The sequence below is a fragment of the Falco naumanni genome, chromosome 3, assembly GCF_017639655.2.
Source record: "Falco naumanni isolate bFalNau1 chromosome 3, bFalNau1.pat, whole genome shotgun sequence".
NCBI lineage: Eukaryota > Metazoa > Chordata > Aves > Falconiformes > Falconidae > Falco > Falco naumanni.
The window spans coordinates 17,189,108-17,214,379 of NC_054056.1; the positions used below are offsets into that span (position 1 = coordinate 17,189,108).

At 55.0% G+C, this 25,272-nt stretch overlaps 1 long non-coding RNA gene across 1 annotated transcript; it reads right to left on the reverse strand.

Annotated features, from left to right (window-relative positions):
- Positions 1-8,460: 8,460 nt before the first annotated feature.
- On the reverse strand, positions 8,461-19,639 carry LOC121085810. Its single transcript, XR_005827198.1, has 3 exons — positions 19,255-19,639; positions 10,636-10,883; positions 8,461-8,560 (listed from the first exon to the last, which is right to left on the reverse strand). It is a non-coding gene; the product is annotated as an uncharacterized LOC121085810 (long non-coding RNA).
- Between the last annotated feature and the right edge of the window lie 5,633 nt (positions 19,640-25,272).

Consider the following 25,272-nt stretch of genomic DNA (forward strand, 5'->3'; position numbering starts at 1 on the left):
TGGGGCAGGCCCTGTGCTGTAGGAACCCATGCCCAGTTTAACATCTCCTGTCTTAATTCAGGTTGCACAGGAAGAGGGAGCAGGAGACCCGGGAGCTGAGGCTGCTGTCTGCCTCCTGGCCAGGGGATGAGCAGGCTCATGGTAGGAGTCCCTCCTCATTACTGTAGCAGCCCAGGCTTTGAGTCCTCCAGCAAAGCCCAGCTGCGTCTGGGGTGCATTGCCAAGCCATTGCCAGCTGAAGGTCTGACTGCACCCAGCAACGCGGTCAAAGGGGATGGAGGAAGGTAGCCTGCCCTCCAAGTAACCCTCCCCAGCTGGCACCTAATGGACTCTACAGAAGTCTCCTTTCCCCAAACCTGTCTGCTGGATGCACTGCTGAGAGCTGAATCCAAATAAAAGGCCTGGTGTTCAGAAGTGACAACCAAAAAATTAGCTGCACACACCCAAGCAAAAAGGGAGAGTCAGCATCATGCGATGTGCCAGGTTGGAGCAGGAGTGATGGACACAGCACTCCCAGCAGAGCTCATGCCTCTCCCCAGCACCCACAGCGACCAGCTGCCCCACACACCTCACCGGCTGGGCTTCAGCAGACCCCTGCATTCAGCCTGACCAAAGCAATGGCTGCTCCCACAACGCTGCGGTACCTGAGAGCTGAGCTCCCCTTAACACCTTTATCTTCACAACTGCTCCATGAAGCAGCTACTGCACAGTCATATGTACTCTTATTGGTCTAGGAAGCGTTGGCAGCACTAAGTGACTGGCCCAAAATGATAAAGGAAGTCTGAGGCACAGCACCAACCAGAAAGATGCCTTCCCCTCCAACTTTCTTTGCTAACCCGGTCTGAGGCGAGGAGAGCACACAGCGGGGAGAGCCTTTTCACGGCAGGGTGCAAGCCTCTTCCAGCTGCAGGAGCTGCTGCACCTGGGGCGGGGGGAAGCAGGCAGCTCCCCCTGCCTGGCAGAGTAACAGCCTGTCTGGTGGGTGCATGGCCGTGGGACCACTGCAGTAAAAGACCCCAAGCAAGGTACCACCTCGCTGCCAAGGCGACTTAGCTTGCTGCAGGGAGCAGGAGGCGAGTCAAGGAGCCAAACGCAGCAGGGCTGGGGACTGAGCCTCCATATATTGTGTCATCTACTTAGGGCCTGTCAGGGGAACCACATTCTGACTCCCTTTGGCAGCAATAGGCAGAGCCTTTCAATTAAACAAAGTGCTTCAGTGAATTGCTGCCTCATCCATTAGGCTCATCTGACTCAGGCACTTGCAGACTGTCTGCTCTCCATTGCACTTCATTTGGGAAATTGGTTTCGTTAAAAAAGCAGAAAGGAAGAGGAAAGGATGAAGCCTGTGCAAGGGGAAAGAAATGACCCCACCATAACAAACCGAATCTTGCAGCCCCAGGCAGGCTGGGCTTTTAGCTCTTTAACAGCAGAGGCAGCTCCTGGCAGACTGGTGCAACGTTCAGGTCGGGGGAAAAACCTGGCAACGTCTGCAGTCAGGTAAGGCAGGCAGGGAGACAAATGCACAGGATACCAAAGCAGAAGGCACTTCACTTTCACACGCATGGGTCCCTCCTCCGTGGCCACTGCCATCTCCTGCGGCGTGGGGTGGTGCAGAGCTGCAGGTCCTGGCCCAGGCTTGCGGCAGGGTGTGAGTGACCGACCTAAGGAGCAACTCAGCCCCTCAGTGGGCTGAGGCAGTGTTGTTCTCCAGCTGCACTGCTCTCAGATCAGATGGCTGGTACAGAAAAACCAAGTCCTGTTCTTTCCCTGTAGTCATATAAGTTTTCTTTGTTAGGCAATAGCTGGAAAACAGCTGCTCCCGAGCTGAGGGCTTGTTCAGACACATAATCCTCACTGAGAAGCCAGGCCACTTACAAGGGTGAACAGCTCTCTGTGAGGATCTTAAAACCGAGCAGCTCCTCATGTCCTGGCTGCATCAATGCACCCATGCTATCGGCTGCCCAAACTGGAGGCCATCCGGAGAGTGCGTGCATTGACACCCCTGGGGGCCAAGCAGTGGCTGGGTCCCCAGCAGGCAGGGGGACACTGCACCGGCACTACAGGGAAGCCAGCAGCCTCTGCCAGCAATGGCTTGGCCCTGCTGGAAGATGGTGAGGATGGAGATGTGGGCAGGAAGGAGGCCCTGGTAAACACAGAACCACAGAATCATTTAGGATGAAAAAGACCTTTGAGGTTATCAAGTCCAACCGTTAACCCAGCACTGCCAAGCCCACCACTGAACCATGTCCCCGAGCACTGCATCTACACATTTTTTAAAACCTCCAGGGATGGCGATTGCACCACCTCCCTGGGCAGCCTGTTCCAATGCTTGACCACCCTTTCAGTGAATAAAATTTTCAAGACCTGGTGTGGTTGGGGCTGGAGAAGCTGACTGAAGCTGCCCGAGTTGTGCCCCCGTGAAAGGAGGGCTCCTGGCTCTTCTTGTCCCCTGCCAGAGCTGTAAAGAGCATTAGAAATAAGAAGCTGTGTTGCAGAGCTGTCGGAATTGGGGCTGACCCTGTCTTATTTACTGGATTGTCAATAAGGTAAAACTAAAGCAAAACATGCCCAAATAGTGCGGAAATGGACCAGGGCCAGAAGTTTTATGTCCAGAGGCTTTGAGGGGGGTGAGGGGGTGGGGGGAGGTAAGGGAAGCTAATTAGTCTTGTTGCTCTTGGTTTAGAAATTCAAATCAAAGCTCAGGCCTGGGACCAGAGGTTTGCCCAGGGCTTACTTATGGTCTAGTCAAGCAGGATTTGTTGCAAGCAACCTACTCGATTCTGGCTTTATAATTCAGTTGGTCAAATCCACTTTTGGAAACGATTAGTGCCCCGGATATCTCTACAGCAAGTGGGAGATGTCTCCCTCATGGATGTTGATAGCTACAAGGGAAGCAATAGCAGGGCTGACCTCAGTCTGAGAAAGGCTGGCATAACCCATCCGCTTCTCCCTGGCAAGGCACTATTCTTAATTTACTTACACTTATTGTAGCAAGCATGGCCAAATCAGGCTTGCTGGTGCTAGCCCCTGCACGGAAACAGACTCACAAGTCTCAGGCCTTAGAAATCCTCTCACATCACTGTTTCCTGCTTTTAAAAGACCTGCTTCACCTCAAGCCAGAGCACCATTCCAGTCAGAACCAGTTTGAAGCCAAGCCAAACTTTCCTCCTGAGCTGTGCTTTTCTCCCAGCTTGGGCGGTCTGGTCCACTCCAGCCGCACCAGCAGGAAAGAACAAGAAGACTGCGGGGTCTGGAAGCAGCATCCCTCTCCCCTCACCTCCCACTAGTGTGGCGACACACTGCCAAAGCCAAAGGAGATGCTCCAAAATGAAACTGATCCCAGTGGTGGTCCTGGGTTGGGGATCAGAAGGAAAGTGTGCTGCTTGCCTGCTGCGGCCAGACAGGACAGGTCGCTGTAACAAAAGCAAATGTAACTCCAGCACCCTGGGACTTGAGGGCAGAGGCCTTGGCATGAGTCTGCCTCTGTCTGGGCCAGAGGAGACAAAGCTCTCTCCAAGTGAAGTCTCCCTCACATCTCTCCGACTTGTTTTCAGCAAGGCCTTCCACTTCGTTCCTCTCCTGGCCAGGGAGCTGGTTCTGCTGATGGCGAGTCCCTCTCACAAGTGCTATTCCTGGGTCAGCCAATACCATATTCATTCCTTTCCTTCCTTGCAAGACTGGAAGAAAATCAAGGCTGAATTTGCAAAAGTGAGACAGGAAAAGAATGTTCAATTAAAAACACAATATAAGCAGGGCTGACCCAGGAGAATTGATACAGCTAAAGTAAAAGGCTGGCTTGAGGCTTTGGCAGCAGGAAAGCTTCTATGAAATGAAATGCCATAAACCTTTACCAAGTGGGAAACAATAACAGCGCCAAGATGCAGTACTTAAATATTACTCATACTGATTGAGTTATTGACTGGCTATTGCTATGCAGCCCCTGTGACAGAAACAAGGAAATCAGGTCCTAAGTAATTAACATGCTGGCACAGGGGGAAACTCAGGAGAGGAGAAGGGAGGAGTCAGGAGGACAGGACTATTGTGCTCTACCACAACATGAGCACCAGCCCAACCTCCTTCTGCTCCAGAGCAGGATCTCCCAAATAGACAACCTGCCACAGGTCACCACAGAGCAGCATGCAGCCGTGAAAGGCATTTAAGAGAGTCTCAGCCTCTTCCCTGAAAGCAAAGCCCATGGCAAGCACAAGTGGCTCAGATCTTCCTCCAGCACTGTAGGCAGGTCTTCTCAGGGGCAGGTGAGACCAGGTGCAACGAGGCGACTTGGCAATTCTTGCCGTGGTCTTGCTTTGGGCTGACAAGACCCAGACATTAGAGTAACGCTGGCGTTGCACTGCCTTGTTCCTCTGGCTCTGGCTGCCAGGAGAGAATGGCACAGCCCCTCACGTAGCACCCAGTCCTGCTCCCTTCCTGCAGACAGGAGGTGGCTTTTCCAGCTCTAGCACCCTGTGCTAGGGTGAGCCTTTCTGGGCTGTCATCCAGCTGCATGGCTGGAAGACAGAGACAGTGCAGAGTATCCCTTTGTGAGTGAGATGAAGCTCACAGGGCCCTGGGCCATTTGCCTTTCCAATTAACCAGCCTGTCTCCTTGCCAAGAGCTGACCCTGCAGCTGCCAGGCAGTCGATGGCCATGGGTGGCCCTGACGCTTTGATGTGTTCCCACTCAAACTTTTGGTCCCCCGCTGAAAGCCCTTCTTTGCCCTTTAGCACCCCCAAGCACAGAGCCACATTGTTCACGGGCTTGGAGCGCTGAGGTGACCAAGTTGCCCTCCTGTAGGTTTATCCTTACAAGGCATGGTGGGAAGTGTGACCTGCTGCTGCCTGGACAGGAGAAGACATGGGTAGAGGCATCATCAACATTGGAGATGGGATGCAACCCCGAGACCAGTCTGTTCTGCTGCTTCTCTGGTCCCACCTGGCGCTCTCAGGTGCCCTGCAAGGCAGGTGTCACCTAAGCAAGCCAGGCAGGAGGTACAGTCCCAACAGAAACGCCACCGTGGTTTCTTACCGATTGTTGTCTTGCAGAGGAGAAAAGCTGGGAAGGCGCTGGGCTTAGGCAGAAAAGCGCAGCCAGTCACGTACTGGAAGAGGCACCCAGCCCCAAGCCTGGGACGGGCGGCCCTCTGCTCATGTGCCCAAGCGAGCGCAAGTCCCTCTTCCAGCCCTCCCCCGGCTGGGGCGGCTGTCTCCCGCCGCAGCAAACGCTAGAGGAAAGTGGCCTCTCGTGGATGAAAGCTGCGCTGCAGCGCAGACCGGCAGCGGGCCCGCACCCCGCGGCAGCCCCGGGCCCGGCGGCACCTGCCCGGCACCGGCCGCCCGACGGGGCGGACGCGGCGGGCCCGAGGGGCAGCGCGGGTGGGGGGCGCTGGGCACGCTGCGGTGCTCGGCCCGAGGTCTGCAGCGCCCGCGCCGGCCGGGGAAGGGGCGGCCGGGGGGGAAGGGGCGGCTCGGGGAGCCCGGCTCGGGGAAGGGGCGGCCGGGGGGAAGGGGCGGCTCGGGCCCTGGGGCTTCCCGCGGGTGATGGGCGCGAGCTGCCCCGCTCCCCCGGCAGAGACACCGCTCTGTACCGTCACCTTTTCAGCGCTTGCCGGCTCCCTGCGGGCTCCGGCGGAGCACCCCGGATCACAGAATCATTCAGGTTGGAAAAGACCTTTGAGATCATCAAATCCAACCGTTAAGCCAGCACTGCCCAGACCACCGCTAAACCACCCCCAAGCACTGCATCTCTGCATTTTTAAACACCCCAGGGACGCTGATGCCACCGCTTCCCTGGGCAGCCTGTTCCGTGCTGGACACCCTTTCAGTGAATTCTCTCCTAATCCCCAATCTAAACCTGCCCTGGTGCAACTCGAGGCCGTTTCCTCTTCTCCTGTCGCTTGTTACCTGGGAGAAGGGACCGACCCCACCTCGCTACACCCTCCTGTCAGGCAGCTGTGGAGAGCGAGAAGGTCCCCCCGAGCCCCCTCCTCTCCAGACTGACCCTCCCCAGCTGCGCCCCGTCAGCCCCGTGCCCCAGCGCCCTGCCCGGCTCTGGACACGCTCCAGCCCCTCAGTGTCCCCTTGCAGCGGGGGGCCCGGTCCCGAGCGCAGCCCGGCATCCGCAGCACGGCCAGGGCTGAGCCCGGCGCCTCCTCCTGCCGAGCCGGGGCGCCCGGTGCCGCCGCCCGGGGCTCGCACGGCGGGGCCCAGCCGCGGGCCGGGGCCGGCAGGGGGCACGAGCGGCCCGCGGTGCCGTGCCGTGCCGAGCCGAGCCGCGGGGCCGGTGCCGCGCTGCCCCCGGGCCGGCGCTTGCCGGGGCTCGTTGCAGCCCCTCGGAGCGGCCGGGGCCGTGGCCAGCGCGCGCGGCGGGGGCTCACGCGTCCGGTCCTCAGCCTGAGCACGAGCGGCTCGAAAACAAACTTCGTCGCCTTTTGCGTGCACGGAGCCCCAGCGTTAGCTCGCCCTCGGCGGCAGAGACCTTATTAAAACATCAGAACGGACAGCCGGCCGGCAGGGGCCGGGCTGGTGGGGACAAGGAGCCGCACTGGACCGAGCGTGTTGGGGCAGCTCTGGCTGAGCATCCCCTCCTGCTGCGCTCCCACACCAGCTCGCTGCTGCGTGGTGGGAGAGGGCTGGCTTCGTCCGGGTCGGAGCAGCAGGAGAACGCGGCCCAGCTCTGCATTCACAAACCGTTTTGTCCCGAACAGCAGGACAGCGCTCTGGGGAGAAGGTTCCTGCTGCCACAGATACCGCTTGTCCCAGGGCAGCTTTGGCAAGGATGAGCCAGGCTGCAGCAGCCGTCGGTGGGGAGGCAGGATCCAGTCCCAGCACTCTGCTGTCCCACAGAGTGCCCAGGACCCCTGAGCGGCCCAAGTGCTACAGGGTGGTCAAGGCACGGGGCAGGTACATGACTGTCCTGCACATCCAGAGTGAGCCAACGGCAGAGCTCGCTAAAGCACAGCTCACAAGACATGGTCATAGCATGTGCCTGCCGCTTGCCAGGGTGCACAGTGCCTAAAGAAAACATACTGGGTTGCAAAACACAAACGTTTGGCACAAAGTACTACTTTGCTGCCGGTTCCAGACCACGGTGACATTCCAGTCTGAAAGCCCCTGTGTTCACGTTTCTAAGAAAGCCTAAGAATGAGCCACAATTTCGTATCCTTCTCTCCTTCCCTGGCACAGCCAGCTGCCAACTACGATGAGGGACCACAATCCCCTAAGGGGGGCGATGTGATGGAAAGAGGCGGGTGCTGCCAAACTGCTGTGCTGGAGAAAAATCCAGCCTTAGTACCCAACCCAGATCCCACACCCTGCACAATGCGGGCTGGCCCCGCTATTGTCCAAGGGAGGCAGAAGGGGTTCATAGCAAATATTATTCTGCTGGCTGAGATTCATCAAGTCAGTGGCTTGCTCATGGGCATAGAGTCATCAAAGCGTCCGTCAGAGCTAACCGGCACTGACAGCCACACAGCAGGAACAATGGGGCCATAACACTTATTAATCATATCCCTCCCCATTGAACCCGACCCATCAATCAGTCGCCTTGGTCTTGTACTTTGAATTCCCCGAGCTGCGAGCTGCCTATCCCATGGCTCTCCCAGTGGGGGACCAGACGGAGGGACACGCCGTTGCTGGGGCAACACTTGCCGCCGTTTCCTGTTTCCCCAGATGTCAGCCATGTGTTTCCATAAGAACCAGGATTGTCCCCAAACCAGATGGAGCCACAGGGCGCTTTCACAGGCACTGCGGCAGCTGTGGCAGCCCCTCGCACACAGATGTTGTTGTGGCTGTCCCTGTACCCTGGTGGCCCTTCTCGCTGGCCTGTGCATAGCATGGGAGGAATGAGCAGGTACTTCTAAGAGCCTCCAAAATGCAGTGACTTCTCACAGCAACTGACATCCAGTCTCTGTCTCACTTGTGGGTGCAACAGAGCACTGGGATGGAGATACCGAAATGTCTCTGACATTTTCCTTCACAACTTCCACTCACAGTGGGAGTCTGGATATCCATTTTATAAAGCCTTGGGCCTTTTGAGAAACTGTAAGTCTAATCTCTCAAAACTTCAGCCCATCTGCATCAAATAACCCAAAGTTAGCCTGACTAATGCATCAAAGTGGGGAAGTATGAGGCCTGATTAAAGCTTTTTCAACACAGGCTTTTTTTTTTTTTTTTTGTCCCTTGGCTTCGGAACCATTCCCTCTAAGTGCTTGAGACATATGCAGAGCACATTGCATGAAAAATTGCACATGCTGCCCATATGGATGGCTCCAGAGCTCCCCAGGGAGCAGAGGGCAGTCCAGAAAAGAGTCAGAGAGTGCTGCCGGGGCTACTGTTTGACTTACTGAGCAGGGCTATGGCTGCTTGTTCTTCATGCCTCTGTGCTCAGCGTCAAACGCTGTGGGGAATTCACAGCTCATTTTATCACATGAAGGAACTGCCTGTTTTCTACTCAGCTACCCACCTTCCTTTGCACTTTGTCCTTTGGGCTGCCAAGGCTCTGGTTCAGAAGATGCTTAAAGCCTCCTTCCCTGTAGCCATGTGGGCAGGCTGGCTGCTGAGACCTGCAGAGAACAGAAATGCATGCAGCAGGCTGGAGGCAGGCAGCTCAGATAAATAACAGATATTCTTGCTGGAACCTGTAGCCAGTTTGCAAGCTTTCCTTTTGTTATAGACTAAGGATTTGGCCCCATTAAAGGGATCTCACCATCCAGCTCCATTGAAATCCTCTAGGCAGAAATCTGCATGAATGCAGTTCCTCCTTTCCACCTAAAGCCAAAACGAAACACCCAGTTCAAAGCTCAGAACTCAGGAGACAGTCCTGCATCCAAAAGTTGTGCCTTGGCCATAGCTCCTGTTGGGAGTATCCCAGGAAAAGGGCCCCTGCAATCCTACTAAACTTTTGAAGGCTCCTGACAGCACCCACTCCCCGGCTCATTCCTTAGGGAAAGGCTGTCTCCCTAAGCACAGGGCTGGAAAGCTGATGGTGATACCTGGGGAATTTTACTCGTATGCTTAACTGTAGATGCTGCAGCTAACGCGTCCATGGCATTGCCGAGATGTACAACACTGTGTTATGTAGTTCAGCTACTAGTAGAATGCTGCGTTGTATAGCTTAGCTACTAAGTAGCTAAGCACCATTCCAAAACCAAGACACGAGCCCAGAGTGCTGAAACAGGGCCAGGAGAAGGTCATAAAGGATGAGAAGAGGAAGATGACAAAGAGGAGGATGAAGATGTCCCAAATGACCACCAGGGGACCCCTGACCCATTAGGCCACACATGCATAGTAAGAGTGTAGTGATAAGTAGTTCACGGAACTGTAATGAATATGCTAATATTTTCTCAGAAATGTGATTAATATGTATAGGTGGGCCATATAAAGATAAACAGTGAACAAAGTCAGGATGCGCAGTGGGCGGAACTTATCTCCCATGCATCTGGTGCCAAAAATAAAGAATGCCTGCTTTCCAACGCTCCATCCTGGGTATTAGAGTTTTGTCCCCAGTTTTTCGTTATCAATGGTGAGTGCCACACCGAGCCTGGGCTTGCAGTTCCATCTCCAAGTTACTGTTTTGCTCTTTCTTTCTTTCTTTCCTCTGACCATTTGCTCTGGAAGGACGGGACCCAAGGACAGCTGCTCCCATGCTGCATGCAGCACTGATGGTGCTGAGAATTCCTGCTCCCGTGACATAGACTGCCTGGTGCTGAGCAGTGCCTGCTGGCAAACCACACCTGCGAGAGGGTGGCTTCAGGCGACGCTTAGTCTCCGCTGCTGGTCTGCAGTCCTGAACAGTGTAAGAAGTAGGAGTAAAGCAAGCTGAGCATCAGGCTTTAGCACCCAGCACCACATCACCCAGCCACAGCACGGACGTGTGCAGCCAAAGGGCTTGTGAGTCCTGGGTGGAAACAGAGCTGCTGAAGTAGTTCGGGTCTCCTGCCCTAGGCAACCCTCGCCCCTCCAGTGCCCTTCCCCACACCCAGATCCCCCTCCCAGTGGGAGCCTCTGTCCCCTTGATCTTCAAGCAAGGCAGCTCCCAGGATAACTGGCCTTTTTGTGCCTGTGGAGCAGACGGTGCGAGGAGCCAGCGGAGCGGGGCCGCCCTTGCCCAGCACACAGGATTAGGGCTGGGGAACAGGTGGCTAATTCCCCCCCGCACAATGCAGCATGGCAACCCAGGCAATGCTGCTGCTGACCCACAGGCCACAGGAACATGTTAACAATTTCCAGGTCAGTGGAGGGAAGGAATGGCAATTTTTTCTGCTCCAGAGGATAACAGGATATGGTTTTCACAGCCCCCACCACAGCCCAGAAGTCAGACTCAAGGAACAGTAATGTTATCCTCACCTTCCTTTATCTTCACCCCCAGGAGGGTCAGACCCCTCCACGTCCCCAGGTGTGAGCACAAGCCCTGCACACTGGCCGCAGGGTGTGAAAGGCCCCATGCTGCCCATGCACCAGCCACCCCCGCTGTCTAGAGTGGGGGCAGTGCAAAGAGATGCTCCTGAACACCCCGTCCACCCAAGATCCAGCACCCCAGAGACATCATGGGGCTGACACCTTGGTGGTACCCAGACAGTGGCTGGTGTTAGCATCATCCCCGTGGAGCCGTAGCTGCGGACATCCCTCTGACCCATACCTGGTTGCACTGTAGCTTCCCAGGTCACAGCCTGCATCCCCTGTCCCTCGGCTTGCAGCAGTCACAGATTTCTTCAGGTCACGTTCCCATGGAGCCCTTGTAAAAAGCTCTTTCATTTCCACAGGCCCTTCATGCTTGAGCTGGCAAGCAGCAGCAAGGCCAGTGCCGAGCCTGGTCATTATGTCTCCCTCCTTCTGGTTTCTTCTTTGGAAATAGCTCTTCTGGGCAGGCAGAGCTGAAGGAAGTTTCTTAGAGAAGGTGAAAAACAAAGGAAAAAGGAAAGGAAAAAGACAAAAATAAACTACTCCATTCCATCATTTTGCTTTATGACAGAATGCCTATATTTCCTGGGATTCGCGAGGGTCCTTTCCCTCTGGGCAGCTATACATGAATATTATTATCCTGCTGGCTGCGAAATAGCTTTGTAGTGCTCCTCAGCAGCAGCAATGAAACAGTGAGGAGCTCTCAAAGGAGAGCTAATGAGAGCTGGGCCAGTTTGAAGGTGCTGACAGGTGACCTCAGGCACCACAAGTCCTTTCCCTAGATTTTCTTCAAGTATAACATACAGCCGCATGCTTTGCGCCCCTTGGTCGGCACACAGCCCACAGGTCACCCCACAGGTGGGGCAGGGGCTTTCTGCCTGCGGCCATGCCACGCTTCATGAAGGGTGGGAATCAAGGGGTTATTCCTATCCTTATCGGTCTGAGGCTGCGAGCCAGCAGGCTGTGAAGGCAAGGCCAGGCCAGCCTTCTCCTGGCACCAGGGCAAGTGCACAGAGCCTCTCTGCAAGTCCTACCTGCACGTGGGGAGAGTCCCAGGGGTGCTGCAAGGACAGACACTTCCCATTTTCTGTCTTATATAACCTGCTGATAACAGCATGGCAATGGTTTCTTCAAGTCCTTCCTGAAGGAACTGAGCTTAACCAGTGCTGCTGCTGCTGCAAGGTCACAGCCCATCTCTGCCCTGCTCGATGGCCAGCTCAGTGGAGCTGTGACACCTTTGCCTCTCCAGCCCTCTGGCAATCCCACTCTCCAGAGCAATGTGGGAAGAGAAAATGGCAGTGGGAGAAGGTGTAAGGAGGCACGGACACGCTGGGTTCAGATCCCAGCTCTCGCTGACCTGCTGTGCAACCTCAGCTACCCTCCTCTGCACTTCTTCCCCCGCCCGGGAAGCAGGGGTGATGACGCTTGGCTCCATTGAGTCCCGCAGCAGAAAAAGGTGCTGTAAAAGGACTAAGCAGTAGCTCTCCTCCCCTGTGCTGCATTCCCACACTTGCTTTTCTCTCTCTCTCTTTCCCCCCCTTAATGAGATTAAGTGAGAATAAATTATGCAGAGCCCACCCCTCTCTCCTCACCCCCACCCCCACGAAGCTGCCCTGCATGGTTTCTAATTAGCATCATTAATGGAGGAGGGGGGCAGCCTTGCTGCCACAGTGCTTTAACAATCAGAGCTGTCAGCGAGGCCCTCGCTGCTGTTAAAGTGTCCCAGAGCTTTTGTCCCTGGGCAAAAGGGAGCCCTGGACTTAAGACCACTTTTCCTTTGTGCTGGGAAAGGGCAGCGGGAGGGGAGGCTCTCCTTTCCCTGCGCTGTCCCTGGGACCACCAGGAGAGAGCCACCGAAGCCCTCTCTCCAGCCAGGTGACCCCTGGCAGGGGCGGATTTTGCCCAGGGCTCCAGGCTGGCGAGGGGCGCTGCCTGCTCCGCTCTCTCTGGGATTTCAAGCTCGGCGTGGCCTCACCGGAGGATGAATACAAGCAGGTGGCTGCTTCTGTCCCCGTCCCCCCCCCCCCGGCTAGCCCTCCCCGGGCCCATCCCGGGGGTGGCGGGCAGCACCGGCCAGCCCTGCCATGGCCCCTAATGAGCAGCAGAAGGGGGCACGTCGGGAGCGGATGTGTTAACGGTTTCTGGTTCAATGGAGGGAAAAATCCTCACAAAGGAAGGTGTACAAATATTGTGGGAAATCTATTGGCCCCTTAATATTTGATGAAGGCCCAGGCCATTCAGCCATGGTGAATTCCGCAGCAAGGTCTCATTCAGCCAGCATCAATGGGAAACTTTTAATTGAGAGGCACTTCATTCAGGGGCTGTGGGTCATTCAGTGTGAGGGGCTTTCAGGGAGAACAGAGAGCCATGTCTTTCCAAGTTGCACCAGAAGAAAAGCCACTGTTTCCTGCTCTGGGAGCTTGAATGCTGAGGGCTCTAATCCCCCCAAAGGGAAAACTGATTCCATTTTTAAAAATTCATTTCTCAAATAACAAAAAGGGAGGAAGGACAAAAAGGAAGGTAGCAAGGGATAGGGCTGGGCAGGAGAGCGCTGCCCTGCAGAGGTGGCTCCGTTGCCAGGAAAAAGGCTGAATGCCTTGGGATACCCTTTCCTGGGGAGCAATCCCTCTCCCCACTCAGAGGGGCTGGCTGCTCTCTGCCAGCACCCACCCACTCCAGCGCCCAGGCACCTCTGAGGTTCCTCTGCACGGGGCCACAAAGCAGAGGAGCACGTCTGGGCTTAAGGGAGGTTGTTCTCCAGCCTCGGAGGTCAGCACTGACGTTTGTCCTGTGCAGCCAGACAGCAAAGGCGGAGAGGAAGGGGAGGGAGAAAAGCCCTTTCACCCAGGGACCCAAGCCTCTGCCGAGCCTTTAACTGGGGCCACAACAGCAGCAGCCCCGACCCTGCTGTCATGACAGCTCCCTTGCTTTCTCCATTCACACCAGCAGCCTGGGAGTCTGTCATGAGGCTGAGCATCCTGCCCTGGCCTCACACGGCGATGGCCAGCACCGTACGGCAATGCAGTTGTTCTCCGCTTGTACCCCGTCCCAAACATGTGGGTACAAGGTGAGTACCAGCAGGTGGGTACCCCCAGCCAGAGGATGGCAGGGGGATGCTCATTTGCCTGGAGGCTCAACTGCTTCACTTTAGTTTTTCCTCTCCATTTTTGCGGGGGGGAGATGTCTTGCAGAAGGCATGGGGGTATCGTTGCCAGGAGCAGTGGCCCATTCCCCTTTCTTATGGTGCAGCATCTGGAAGGGACCAAAGTGGCAGCCAAAGGGCAGGACCGGCATCTCTCCCCCAAGCCAGAAGGACAGAAGGGCACCATCAGCCTGTCTGTGCAGCCAGGCAATCTGGCTGCCTGGGCACGCTGCCCTGGAAGGGCAGGAGGTTAAAGCTTTGATGCACATGAGAGGCAGCAGGAGCTTTTGCTTCAGCATCTAAGAGCTTCAGAGCAGGATTTTAAATGCATCTTCCTCCATCCTACCTGCTGCAGGAATGTGCGGTGCAGAATGGCATGTCAGGGCAAGGAGGGAGTTCAGACGCCCAGCCCTGAGGTCAGGATGTCTAGCAGGGGGGGCGGGCGGGCACACCCCACCAGTGCTTTATTTCACAGCTGCTAAGGATCTGCTACCAACATGAGCACTGGGGAAAATGCACCCTGTGAGCCTCCTCCTGTCTGGGATGGAGCTTGCTTTCCTCAGCTGTTCTTGCCCTGGGGCAGGGTGCCTACCTGCTTCTGCACACGCAGTGGGCACCCCAGGGTGCAGCTGCGGTCTGTCAGGGTTGACACCTTTGGAGCACTGTGCCAGGCAGGGAGCTCAACCTCCAGGGTCTCACCTAGCGCCCTGGCAACAGCAGCGGCGGTGACATGGGGACCTTGACTGGTGACATGGGGACCGTGGGGCTGTTATCCCTCCCCCCCATTAGTCACCTGTGTTTGAATATGCTTTCGGAGTGTAAGAACATAGATGCTTTTAGGCAGCACATAGGAATGTGCCTCATTGCTCTGTTCCTGGCATGCCTTTGGATGCCCCAGTCTCGAATGCGTAATTTAGATACTGCAGTTGTGGGAAGAGCCAAATGAGAAAGAGATGGGATCCCGCGTCTTTTCCCCCCTCTGACTTTTTTGAGGGTCCCTTCTGGGACACACAGCACCCTTTGGATGACCTCCTTTCTTGTCCCTCCCCCTCCACTCCCAAGCTATAACAAGGCATTGCAATAAGTTACGGCGGCAGCTGGGTTAAAAATGTGCTTTTCGAAGGCTAGGTGTCATAAACTCACAATAGGCTGGGCTGAGAAGGACACCCTGCCCCACTGCTCTGCTCTTCACTCCCCCAGCTGTAAAGAAAGATGAAGAAGGAATTAAAGAGCTGTTGGAGGGGAGGGACACTCCTCATTAAGTCTCCTACACTGCGGTTTCCAGGGAGACAGCTCCTGGTGCTGCATCCCTCTCCCATCCTGCTGTGGCCTTTTGCAAGTTACAGTAGTGGCGGCTGCTGTTTTCCCTCTGTTCCCAGCTGTCTGCCAGGCGCTCTCCCAGGGTCTCTGGCCCAAGGTGGGCTTGACACCATATGGAAGAGAAAAGAGCCCCCTGGTACATATGACCTGTTGGGAGGGGGAAGGAAAGGGAGGTCGAGTTTGCGCCTATAAGGAGCTGGGAGGGACTGACACACACTGGCAGTGTTACATGCAGATAAACTAGGCTCTTCCTTTTTTCTGTAAGTGGTGCAGAGTAAGCCGCATAGTATTTCCAGTGCTGAGTGATACAGCTGTGATGGGAAGTCATTAAGATGCCCATATGCTATGATCTGTGATCTTTCGGGAAGACTAGCCAGTGGGAGGCATACAGCCACTGCTGAGCCCAAGATCCTCTTGCAAATGTGTCACAGCTAGCAGCGGGAGTGAAAGTTTCAGCACATGCTGGCTGTGAGTGGCAGTCGGAGTCCGGGCTCCTGCAGGGTCTCTTACCCCTCATGGCCTCACAGCTACGGACAGTGAGTCCCTCCATATCTCTGCATGTAGAGGAAAAGACAGGTCAGGCTTCCGGGAGCCCAAAGACTAGGAGCAGGACACATCATACGTGAAAGATGTGAAAGGGCGTCCCTCTACTCTGGAAAATATTGAAAGGTTCGCAAATGGACAGAGACTACAGACCCCTGCGCAGCCCTACACGAGTTCTGAAGCAGCTAGCTTGAGTAACCGCAGCAGCAGTAACCAAGTGCCTGTCATGCAGGCAAATCCAGGGCCCTGCTTGGAAACACGGAAAGCCAGAAAGAACGTTAATTCTACATTAATTAAGTGTCTTTTACTGTTTTTTATTTTGCATCCCCCCCAAGTGCCAGTGTGTTGAAGTGCCTGTGCAGTCTATCACCATACAGCAGCCCACAGCAAGAGGTGGGCACAGCTCTAGTGCAGCTCATGTTTGTAGAACAGCAGCAGGACACCTTGGTATGGCTGTGGCCACAGCGAATTCAAATTCATTGGTATGTGCACGCACAGGGGTAAGATTAGAAGAGAGCAGTAGAGACACGCCTGATTTAGCCTTCATCCATACTTGTGTGTTTCTGTAGAGAACATTTTTAATAACAGATGCCTGAATACAGCGGTCATTAATGGTGACTGGTACATTCTGCATACACAGGAGTTTGTTTATGTGTCTACTAATGAAGAAGCGATACCCAAACTTACAGCTGAGATGGGACTTCCCCGTCACACGCACAGGCTCAGGCGTGTGCCATGGTGTCGGGCATCCAGGGCATGGCTCAAGCCCCGCTTGGGAATTGTTGCTTGAAGCTTGACCAGCTGCTGCTTTGGGGGCTGAAATCTCCTGCATGCTGTGCACCCTCCCCTGCCTTTAAGAGCTTGTGGGCACCTACAGAGGAGAACCTAAGGGGGGGGGGGGAAACATCTGTAGAGGTGGCCCCCACCCACTCTGTCCACCCCTGGGCACCTCTGCTCCAGCTGCCACGGGAAAGAACCACAACTCCCGGCATGCCCAACATGAGCACAGCGTGCCCAGGTGGCCTCTCAGACTGATTCCTTTACACATGAGCAACCAATCAGTCCATGCATGAGCACCCATTTTGTACATGCATGAAAGCCCCACATGTTCATGCATGACTGCCCCGCTAATTTATGCATGAGGTCCCAATTAGTACACACACAGCACCTGATCAGTTTCATGCAAGAACACCCAATTAATTTATGTTTGATTGCTCAATTACGTCACACATGAGCACCCAATAAATTCACATATGAGCTGTTTGCTCATGCCTGAGCTCCCAATTAGAACATGTATGAGCGAACATTTGCATCACACCTGAGCACCCAATTAATTTATGCATGAGCGCTTGGTAGCATCATGCCTGGGTGCCCAATTACACCATGCATGAGCACCCAATCAGCTCTTGCATGAGCACCTGATTACTACCTGCATGACTGACCAATTATTCATGCAGGAGTGCTCTGTTAGCACACACCTGAGCACACGATTAGCTCACGCATGAGCGTCATGTTGGACACACAGGGCAGGTTTCAGCAGCTGGGAGGTGACGTGTGGGAAGAAGGCACAAACTGCACGGTGCCATCATGGTTGCTTCCAGTCAGGTCTGAAATGTAATGTCCCATCACAGGCAGAAGCATCAGCCCAGCAGAGCACAGACAGGCTGAGGAGTGTCAGCCACGATGGGAGGAAACTTGGGAGGAGGCGGGCGAGGAGGCTCAGGGAGATGCTGGAGGAGGTAGAGATGGTGGAGGAGACCTACACAAAAATCCGACTCCTAGAGAAAGTTTAATTAAGAAGGGCAGAGGTTTTCCTAAAACAAGCTAAAAATTATGCCAGTTTTCTCCTTATTTCACTTTTCTTCCTCCGTTGTGGGTGGGATGATGGAAACCTATTCTGGTGAGCAAATGATAAATGAGCCTCAGTCCCCTGCACCCCCAGCCAGGCAGAGCTCACACGCAGACCCCAAGAGCTCCCTTTGCTTTCAGCTGTGATGCTGCAAAGAGGATCTGTCATTTAGCAACCTGAGCATCCACGGAACAGCTCTGTCCAGCTTTTGTATTGCTCTGCTTTCTTACTTTTCCCTCAAAACACCTTTGCTGCAGCTCCCAGACAGATGTTAACTGCATTCCTTCTTTGGGGACACTCCAAAAAGAAAGATTTCTCTAGTTCTCGCTGCCTCAGGACTGACTAGAGGCAGAGCTGCCCCGGGGTCAGACAGACAGACAGCCTGACTAGCACACATTTACCCCATCTCCCCTCGCCAGAGCTCTTCGCGCAAAAGGGGGTTGCAGCTTTGATGAAGTGTCATGGTTTAACCCCAGCTGGCAACTAAGTACCACACAGCCACTCGCTTGCTCCCCTGCACCCTGGCAGGATGGGGAGTATTGGGAAAAGGGTAGAATTTGTGGGTTGAGATATGAAGAATTTAATAATTGAAATACAATAATAATAATAACAACAACAATTGTAATGAAAAGGAGAGAGAGAGAGAGAGGAATAAAACCCAAAGGGTAAAAAAACCAAGTGATGCACAATACAATCGCTCACCCCCTGCTGACTGATGCCCAGCCAGTCCCTGAGCAGCAATCAGCCCCTCCCGGCCAACTCTCCCCAGTTTATATACTGAGTATGACCTTCTAAGGTATGGAATAGCCCTTCAGCTAGTTTGGATCAGCTGTTCTGGCTATGCTCCCTCCTGGCTTCTAGTGCACCTCCTCACTGGCAGAGCATGGAAAACCTGGAAAGTCCTTGATTTAGAGTAAGCCCTACTTAACAACTAAAACATCAGTGCATTATCAATGTTGTTTCCATACTAAATCAAAAACACAGCACTGAACCAGCTACTAAGAAGAAAATTAACTCTAGCCCAGCCAAAACCAGGACATGAAGTCAGGATTAATGCAAATTAATCTGGAGGTGACCTGTCTGCATTAAGTGGATTGACATACACCGGGTGCCTCTCACCGGCTTTTGTCCCTTTTTTTGAGTCCAGCACAAATAACCGGAGGGGGAAGTGTGGCCAGGGGGCTGGTGGAGAGGAGTAAGGGCAGGAGCTGTCAGCTGGCCAAGCACAGCCCTGTGAAGAGCCTCCCCAGCCAGGGCACCTTCCCATGCAGGGAGCTCAAGAGGTACTCCAGGATGTCCCCAGTACCAAGAGCCAAGCTGGTCCTCCAGCCACAAGAGGAGCCTCCGGGGTAAGAGAAGGGTCTCTTCAGCCATTTGTACTTACTGACACATGGAATCAAAGCCTTTTTTGTCCCAGGAGGTCTTGGGTCATGCCCAGGGCCTTTAACCCACCTCCCCAGCAGTCACCAGTGGCAGCAACTGGCTAGGACACCCTCTTGACTATTAACACTGATGGATAGAGCAAGTAACTCTTTAAATATCTTCCCCCAAATTAATTCAGTGTTGAACTTCCCTGCTGCTGCCAGCGCAAGGGAAAGCCCCCAGCCATCCCAGCTACTGGTAATGAAGGATACCCCTCTGGGCTGGCCTGTGTGGGAGAGGGAGCACAGCACCCCAGCTGCTGTGGACCGCTGCCTGCCCAGGTACCAGACACTGTGCAGGTAGACCAGCCTGCCCAGACCTAGGTGGGCCTGCCCAGGTGCTTAAGCAGAGTTCCTGGATTTTAAACTGGAGGGAGCTCTGAGTCTGGCCTTGGTCAAACCCATCAGACCCCACAAATGGAAGGGCCTTGATTTGGACCAGTTTGCCCAGTGAAAAATCAGCTGTATGCACAGAAGTGTGCACTTCTCCAGTTGCTTGCTCCAAACATACAGGCGCTGGGGTAGAAAAGCATGAGAAGTGTCAGGGCAGGCAGGTGCGGGAGCTGCTTGCCCAGCAATTACCTCAGTTTTGGCTCCCCTGGAAGCAGGTCACATGTCCTCTGCAAGCTCCCGGCGATGCACAGGGACCTGGGAGGAGAGGTCTGGGCAAACCAAAAGCTGACCGGTGACGGCCACCAAAGGAGTCACTTGAAGGAGAACAAGAGTGAAGGGAGACAACAGAAGGCTGATGGAGGAAAAAGGTGCAGGGAAAATAGAGCAATATGAAGAGCATAAAAGAGAAAAACAGAGTATATAAATAGCCAAAAAAGAAAGGAACAAGAGAAGATGGAGAAGGGAAAGTAAGGAGAGCAGAGGAAGGGATAAAGAGCTATGCCAAGTATTCCCCGTCTTGTCCTTAAAGCCCTAAGCTGATCCAGCAGAGGCAGGTATTTACAGGACAGGCTCAGATTTCCCAGCTTGTTCCCAGTCTTGGCACAAAAGCCAAGAGTAGACGCAGAAGAGGGACAGAGAATGGCAACAGGGCCCATGAAAGCCCCCGACAAAACCCATTGACATGGCGGTCCTGTTCCCATCTGTCAGCAGCCACTCAGTGAAAGGGTGTGAAGGGGAGGGGGGCAGGCGGTGTGAATCAAGGGCTGACACAAAGAGGAAGAGACTGATTATGCTGTTATTTCTCCACTTTCAAACCCCATTAGGGGACGTGCCAGGCTTTTCTCAGGGTCTTTGGGATGCTTAAGCTGCCCATTTAGCAGCTGGAACGGTCCAATTAAAAGAAAGACAAAGGAGGAGCCCAGCCGGTCTTAATTGGAATGGGTTTCAGTCTAATGAGGATTAGGTTCAAGAACAGACCTAAGGGAGCAATCCAATACCCATTACCCTCCTGGACTGCACCACAGCCAGGGCCGCTGGCCATGCCACCAGCCTTTTAACCAGCACACGGCATGGCAGGCCTGGCACGCTAACAGCTCAGCGCAAGGGGAACAAGAGCAGCCCCTTCCCCAGCCCCAGGGGCAGCAGCCCAGACCTTCAGACTACGCACTCGCCCTGCCATTTGGAGGTGAGCATCCTGAGCTTACCTGTCCCAGCGCTGGGGCACTGTGCCTAGCAGGGAGGCGGGCAGTAGGCTCGAACAAGGACCGTTGCTCACCTCCCTTCGCATCCTGCTGGCTCTCCCATGCCCTGCAGAAGGGACACGCCACTGAACATCACTGGGAAGCCTTGGCTGCCACTCCAGCGTCTGGGAACAGGCTGAGGAAGGGTTGGCTTCCCCAGCCCGAAGCTCAGCCTCCTCCACCCTCTCCCTCCCCTGCAGCTTTCTCACAGCAGAGCCTGCGGACAGGCAGGGCTTCCCCTGGCCACCGATCACAGCGGCTGGTCCCACCCTCCCGCCCTTCGCTCCCACGTCACCCCCTGCGCGCCCTTTGCTGTGAGCTCTGCCCTGCAATCACCCACACCTGCACTTTCTGGAAAGCCCTATTTAACTTGGGGTGGAATGCACATGGTGTCGCTTCAAGTTGAAGGCTTTTTCATTATTAAAGTTCTGCAAAACCTCAACTCTACAGCTGTGGAATGAGATTACATATATATATATATACTTATATATATATATAAAGCTTTAGCATTGTCCGGATTCGGTTGGATTTTCACACGGATGGCGAAAGCCGTACGTCTGGTACAGGGTTCTTCCTCACTCCTCTCTCCTGTCTCGGTGTTGAGTTGGAGAGTGCTGTAACAGCACGACAGAAAAGCCAGCAATCTTTTTTTTTTTTTTTTTTTTTAATTTGTGCAAAACCTGGTTCCCCCTCTTTTAAGGGCCAGCTGAATGATTTTGATAGTCATTTTTCCAGCAGCCCTTCTACTCCAGCAGAGCAAAGCTGGAAAATTATAGCCCAGATGTTAAAAACTCATCCGGGAGCTGAGGGCAGGGATGCCCTGAGCTACCTGCCCTGCGGTCCCGCAGCAGCAGCGCTGGCTCTGGCAGGCAGCCGCGCTTCCCTCCTTGCCCGGGGATGCGGAGCCCGCCGGGGGGACCCTTCTGCCTCGGCACTACCCCCGAGAGGGCTTCTTGGGTCTGTTCCTGCCACCGCCGGCCCGGCCCCATCCCGAGCGCCGGCAGCCGGCACCGCGCGGGGGCACTCGCGGCCCGGAGCGGGGACACCGGCGGCCCGGGGCGGGGGCACTCGCAGACCCCCAGAGCCCGAGCGATGACCCCGGCCTCGCAGCAGCCTCTGGCCCGCCGTGCCGCCTGGAAGCCGGTGCCGGAGCCGTGCTGCCCGCTGCCGGGGGGCGCTGCCTTCCTCGAGGTTTATTCGCCGCCCCTCCATCCCCAACAGCCGGGGGGGCAGCTCGTTCCCACAGCCGGCAGCAGCCCGCGGCCCGGGGGCTGACCCCCCCGGCGGGCGTGCTGTGCCGGCCGCCGGAGGGATGCCCAGGTCCCCGGGGGGTCCCCGCCCGGCCCCGCCGGGACGCAGCGCGGTTCCACGAGAGGGCAGCGCACAGCGGAGCCGGTTCCGCCCCCCGCGGGCACAGCGGCCGGCGGCGCAGGGGCTGCCAGCGCTGCTGCCCTCGCCCCTGCCTGCAGAGCCAGCGCCCCAGCAGACGCACTCTCGGCTCAGCTGGTGCAGCTGTTTCACACGTGCGATTTGCCCAAGTCGTTTATATTCTCATTGCATTCCCAATGCAGCGAGCGGTGGGTAAGGGTGGGACCTCAGAACCCAGCTAGAATGGGGCTGCTCACATTCTGCATGATGCTCCACTGCCCATAAAGCCCCAGAGAGAACCTGGGCTCCTCTGATCATCCTCTGGTTGCACTGAGATTCCCTGTGTGGTTAGGCTAGAACCAGTTTATGGCTGGCAGTAGCTGATGCTATGTGGTCATAAACAGTAATAAGAAGGGCAGGACCACTTATTGCTACTACACAACTTAATTCTGATGCCAGTTCCTGTAAAAGTGGACCAGCGCAGGTCCCAGTGCAGGCAGCAGAATCACAGGTGCCAGCAGTGAGTGCTGAGGATCTCAGAGCTGCTCTCTGCAGTGCATCTGTTCCTCTTCCCATCTCATGCTTCCCTTTCCTCACACCTGCCCTCCACCCTCTCGCTGGCAGCTGCAGAGTGAATTTGCAAGGACCCAGCACTCCAGAGCCCCAGGAAGCAAGGCTTTAGTGATCATCTGGATTCTTGTGCGCTTCACCTCTCAGCTGTCAGGAGCTGGGAGGCAGGGAGCAGAAAGCAGCAAGCAGGCTGGGCAGCCTGGGAGGCAGCTGGGATGAGAGGCGCATGATATTTTCCATTTTCTCAGCTGAATTACGAGCTCCAATAAATAACACTGGAAATCTCACATCGTGCAAGCACTGGCCTCCCAGGTATCCCATGGTTTGAGTCAACAGAGGTGGAAGCAGGTGGCATGCACAATTTATCATTTCCTGGGGGGGGACTTCTTGTGGTGACTGACAAGCAGGTCCTTTCTGTTATTGTCGTTCGTCTCTGTCAGCCCTCCCTTATCAGCACATTGCTAGGTCTCTCTCTGCCTCCCCTCAGCATTAATCATTCTAGTGATGCTGCCCACGCCTCTGCTGGAACCAGGTCGTGAAACTCTCATCCCACCCACTTACCACAACCCAGCTCCAGTCACGTTTCAGCCTCCAGCAAAACCATGTGGGGCTCTGCAGGCCGGTGCACAGTGGGAAAATCCAGGCTGTTCTTTAACCCATGCCGCCCCGAGGCAGGCGCCAAGTCTCCGCTGCCGGGGGGGGCTCCACTAAGTGGGAGAGGGCCAGCCCAACGCCCGGGTGGTGAGGAATGCCATCCACCCTCCGAGACTCCATCCTTGCTGCCTCTGCCACAGAGCCAGCCAGGCCGCTGGCGATGCTGAGGCCAGACAACAAGTGATTATTGTCTCTGCGTGTGGCCACAAAATGTGTCTGAAGCTGCTGCCTGCTAAGTAGCTGCAAAGCCAGAGCTGCAGGCAGGGCTGGGAGCAGAAGGGCAGCCTACCCGGGACCTCCGCAGGGCGAGAAGGGAGATGCTCAGGGGTTGCCAGTGGTTAACTGGGGCAAGGGCATGGAGCGCTGCTAGGGGAGGGACACCTGGGGCAAGACTGGCAGCTGTTCCCCGCTGCCCTGTCCTGGTAGTGGGCTTGGGGTCCCTGCTTTGCTGGGAAGTGGTGCTGGGGAGCAGTGCATGGGGGATGCATTATTCAGGGAAGACTGTGTCAATGCAAAGGGTCTGGTTTAGCACCCAGAGGTCTATGCTAGTGAAAAAAAGTCCAAGTCACAGATGTGAGGGAAATGCACAGAGGACCCTGGGCTGCTCTTCCACCTTCTCTAGTGGGCCCCATGCTCACTCGCATGCAACCTCCCTGGCTTTCTAGTGACCAGGCAGCTCTCTGTGGCCCCAGCAGTTCTTACTGCCCTGTATGTGGGAAAATCTCCTCCATCAGCGCAGGGGATAAAATAAACAGAGCCAGGAAACCAGGGCATTCTCACCTGGGCCAGGGCCCCCCTCTGGAGTGGGAGCTGGAAAATGGGATAAAAGTAGTGATTTGCTTTCCCATGCTGAGAGGAAAATAGGGACAAGGGATTAGCCTCACAGTGAACATGTCACACCACACCTGCTGCTGCACGGCCAGCTGCGAGCAGTGCCGGAGCAAGGCTTAGTACTGGCCACGCCAGCGGGTCTTGCACTGCACATGCACAGACAACACGGGGCAATGTCACAGGGCTTTTGGAGCACTACTTACCTATGGTGCCAGACACTGGATCCCAGCACTTCTGCACCGGGCAATTTGAAAAGAGATCTTGGGGCAGGCTGTCACAGCACAGGCAGCCAGGTCCTGCCTCCCCCTGGGCTCAGGATGAAGCTTGGAAGGACAAAAACATCCTGGAAGGGGGAAGAAACTGAATTTTAGACCTACACTCTAGTGCTGCTCCGGGGCTGAATGGAATCACAGGTGCAAACGTGCATTTCCAGAAAAGCTGCGTCCAGATCACGGTCTCGTGGCCCAGGCTTTGCTCAGGCCAGCCTGAGGGAAGCAAGGCTTCTGACGGTGAAAATACTTTCATCACATCCCTGGTCCCAAAATCTTGTTCTGCCTTATTTATCTGGCCAGAACACAGGGCCAGCAGCGTTCCCAAGCACATGGGAAGGCCTGGAGAGTGTCTCTTTCCAAAGGGTGTATCAGGCTCTGCATTAAAATACAGCAAGAAGCTGAGAAAGGGCAATAAAAGAAGATGAATGATGTGCAGGTGCTGGCTGGGTTCCCCTGGAATGAGCCGCACTAAGTCCCTAGCTCCACTCTACCATCCTGTGTGCTTTTCCCACTGGCTTCTTTAGCAGGGACCTTTTTAAAAAAAAAAAAAAAAAAAAAAAAAAGTGTGTGGCTTGTGCATTGAATGTGCTGGGAATTTCCACCCTCTGGTCCCACGTTAATGGATCCAGCTGCAAAGATACTGAATGTTCTGGTCCAGGGTTTGCTTGCTCAAGTCTGTCTCTCATTTCATTGTTAAGCCAAGTGAAATGTGACAGATTTAAAAGTGAGACTCAAAGGAAAGCTTGGTGGGGAAGAACCTGTGGAGGTTTGAAAGCTGAGTAGGAAGTAAATGGAGCTGCAAAGCTAAGCTTGTGCTCTACAAAAAACCTCTGCCTTTTCCAGATCTGTTTTAGTTCCAAACCAGTGTTGGTCGCAGTCCCTAAATTATAGTCAAACAGAAATTGTGAAACTCTAGGACATGGGAATGCAGCATCACTGATAATATACTGGAATACAAACAACACAGCAATGCTAGATGGAGACACTGCATATTGCAAAGAAACAAGACACCCCACAGCTTTTCCAGAGCGCTCCCATCTGCATTATCACCAAGTCGAGCTCCCCCCAGCACCCCCATTTCCTTCTCCCAGGCATTCCCTGCTGGGTTCCTCCCAGCAGCAGAGGCTCTGGGATGCAGACACCCAGGAGCTGGTGCCAACCACCCCGTGTCCCGCTGCCAGCTGTGTGGGCACAGCCCCACTCGGCCCTGTCTCCCAGTGGGGCTCTGGTGTAGGGGTGACTGGTCACAGAGCTGGCCAAGACAGGATTTT